General features: G+C 56.3%; 1 non-coding gene across 1 annotated transcript; it reads left to right on the forward strand.

The window, feature by feature from the left end:
• The first annotated feature begins 1273 nt into the window (after positions 1-1273).
• On the forward strand, positions 1274-1345 carry TRNAG-UCC (transfer RNA glycine (anticodon UCC)). Its single transcript has one exon. It is a non-coding gene; the product is annotated as a tRNA-Gly (tRNA).
• Positions 1346-3243: the final 1898 nt, after the last annotated feature.

Here is a 3243-nt window from a genome sequence, read left to right on the forward strand (position 1 = left end):
CACGAAGGGCAGTGCCTGAGATCAGGGTCTTGCCTCTACGCAAACAGTCCCCGGGAAGATGGGAATCCACCAGCACCTCCAGCAGAGCTGAGCATGTCATGCTGCAACCATGGAGCCTCTTGGCCTCATCTCTGTGCCCACTGGTTCCCTCAGGGCCTATCTGACCCTCTCTGAGTGTTCGGGACTGTCCTGGGAGTCTGAAAGGGGAGGAAGATGCAGCAGAGGGGAAAATAAGAGTAAGTGGTATTTGGAAAAGGGCCTCCCCTCTCCTCCCCTCCCCTCCCCTCCCCTCCCCTCTCCCCTCCCCTCCCCTCCCCTCCCCCTCCCCTCCTCTCCTCTCCTCTTCTCTCCTCTCCTCTCCTCTCCTCTCCTCTCCCCTCCCCTCCCCCCCCCTCCCCTCCCCTCCCCCTCCCCTCCCCTCCCCTCCCCTCCTCCATCCCTTCTGCTGCTGCTGCAATAACTTGCAGATTTTTTCCGCATACGGGCCTCCCTTCTCATCACAGACATGTGCATATCTCAGCCTGTGCTCTGTTGGAAAACATGCCTCCCAGGGAAATTCATCCCTCCCTGTAGGTGTTCATCTCTCTCTTGGGAAAGCAAGCCTGTATGTGTGGGAAGGGAGAAAGGGGGTTGGAAAGGAGAAAGGGCGTTCCCAAGAACTCCAGTGATCTAGGCGGACTAGATAGGAGGCACTGCCTGAGGTCCAGCCCTGAGGAGGAAGCGAAGCTGGGGAAGTCCTGGAGCTCCAGCTGCCTCCCCAGGGTGAGGAGGCCATTTCTCCCTACTTTCCTCCAAGGGCTGGGGGCTCTAAGCACTGAGGCTGGGACCTGCACTGTGAAGGAGAAGCGCCCGCATGCAGGGTTTGAGAGGCCCTGAGAGGCATAACCCCAGAGTTTTGGCTGCAGCTCCCAGCACCTGCTCGTCAGGGTGGCATCTGGGATATGCTGACACCAGAGGATGGTTTGACTCTCCCTCTGGTATCTCCATGGCTGGAGGGGAGGAAGGGAAGGGAGCTGTGTGGAGGCATCCGGTGATGGCAGAGCGCACATGTGTCAGGTCCTGAAGGAGAAAGAGAAAGCAGAGAACCAAGAGCAGGAGCTGAAGGAGAAAGATCGCAAGGAACCCACGGCTCCCCTGGTGTTGAGGGTTTTGAGAGGGTGAGGAAGGAGCCTGGAGAGACTGCAAGAGGGGAGAGTGTGTGTGCAGGGGCCGGAAGGTAGAAGCAGAGCCAGCCTGAGAACTGGGGGGAGCAGGAGGAAGGGTTGGGTGGCCTGCGTTGGTGGTATAGTGGTGAGCATAGCTGCCTTCCAAGCAGTTGACCCGGGTTCGATTCCCGGCCAACGCACGCACGCGTGCTTTTCTTCTTCCAGGCGCCTGCAGAGGCACTTCCATCTCTTCTATATGAAGTTTCCACTAAAAAGCAGCCCAGCTTTCACCAACAAGTTCATGTTCCATGCAGAAGCCACTCCCCTTGCTGCTGCCTCGCAGCATGCACGGGCAGGATGGGGCACCCCACAGAGCCCAGGAGAGGAGAGACAGGGCCCGGCTTCAGCAACCCCTGCCTTGGGGAAAGCAAGCACAGACCAGCCTGCTTGGCAGGCAGCTGTGCTCCTCACTGTGAAAGAAATGCTCTCAGACACCATGCCTCAGCCCTGCTCTTCCCAGCACACACACACATCCCTGCGCGCAACCTCTGGCAACCCTTGACACCTCCCACCCCAAATATCTCTGCCTGCTCTGGACTCCAACAGTGCAAAGACCCCAGCCCTGCTGGGGGGTCCTGCATGCACAAACCCCACTCTCGGACTCTTCATCCTTGGGATCCATGGTTCACAGAATCACAGCATGGTTGAGGCTGGAAGGGACCTCTGGAGAGCATCTAGTCCAATCCCCTGATCAAGCACAATCACCTCGAGCACGTGCCCAGGACTCATTCCAGACAGCTTTTAACTACCTCCAAGGAAGGAGACGCCACAACCTCTCTGGGCAACCTGTTCCAGTGCTCTGTCACCCTCACAGGAAAAAACTTTTTTCCTTAGCTTCGGATGGAACTTCCTGTGTTTCAGTTTGTGCCCATTGCCCCTCCCTTCAGATATTTATACGCATTGATAAGATGCCCCCTCAGCCTTCCGAGAGCCCTCCGCTGGACTCGCTCCAGGAGCTCCTCCCGGTTTTGTATCCCCAGCAAACTTGCTGAGGGTGCACTCTTGGTCACTGACATCCAGGTCACTGACAGACAAGTTGAACAAATACTGGACGCAGTACTGACCCCTGGGGAACACCACTACCTACACCTACAGGCCTCCAAATAGACTTTGCACCGCTGAGCACAACCCTCTGAGCTCGGCCATTCAGCTTGTTCCCAGTCCACCTCACGGGCTGCTCATGTCTCCCACGCTTCCTGAGCTTGCCTATGAGGACGTTATGGGAGACAGCGTCAAAAGCCTTGCTGAAGTCAAGGTAGACAACATCCACTGCTCTCTCCCTCATCTACCCAGCTAGTCATCCCATCACAGAAGGCTATCAGATTGGTTAAGCTTGATTTCCCCTTGGCGAAGCCATGCTGAACACTTCCCGATCACCTTCTTTTCCTCCTCATGCTTGGAGATGGCCTCCAGGATGAGCTGCTCCATCACCTTTCCGGGGATGGAGGTGAGGCTGGCTGGCCTGTAGTTTCCTGGGTCCTCCTTCTTGCCCTTTTTGAAGACTGGGGTGACATTGGCTTTCTTCCAGCCTTCAGGCACCTCTCCTGTTCTCCACGACCTTTCAAAGATGATGGAGAGTGGGCCTAGCAATAACATCCGCCAGCTTCCTCAGCACTCGTGGGTGCATCCCATCGGGGCCCATGGATCTGTGGGTGTCAGGTTTGCTTAAATGATCTCTAACCCGATCCTCCTCGACCAAGGGGAAAGCCTTCCTTTCTCCAGACTTTCTCTCTTGCCTCCAGGGTCTGGGGTTCCTGAGGGCTGGCCTGAGCAGTAAAGACTGAAGCAAAGAAGGCATTCAGTAACTCTGCCTTCTCTGCATCCTTCGTCACCAGGGCACCCACCCCATTCAGCAAAGGGCCCACATTTTCCCTAGTCTTCCTCTTGCTACTGAGGTATTTGAAGAAGCCCTTCTTGTTGTCCTTGACATCTCTTGCCAGATTTAATTCCAAACGGGCCTCAGCCTTCCTCGTCGCATCCCTGCATACTCTGACAACATTCCTATAAGTCCTCCCAAGTGCCTGTCCCCCTTTCCACA

The sequence above is a fragment of the Apteryx mantelli genome, chromosome 15 (assembly GCF_036417845.1).
Source record: "Apteryx mantelli isolate bAptMan1 chromosome 15, bAptMan1.hap1, whole genome shotgun sequence".
Lineage (NCBI taxonomy): Eukaryota > Metazoa > Chordata > Aves > Apterygiformes > Apterygidae > Apteryx > Apteryx mantelli.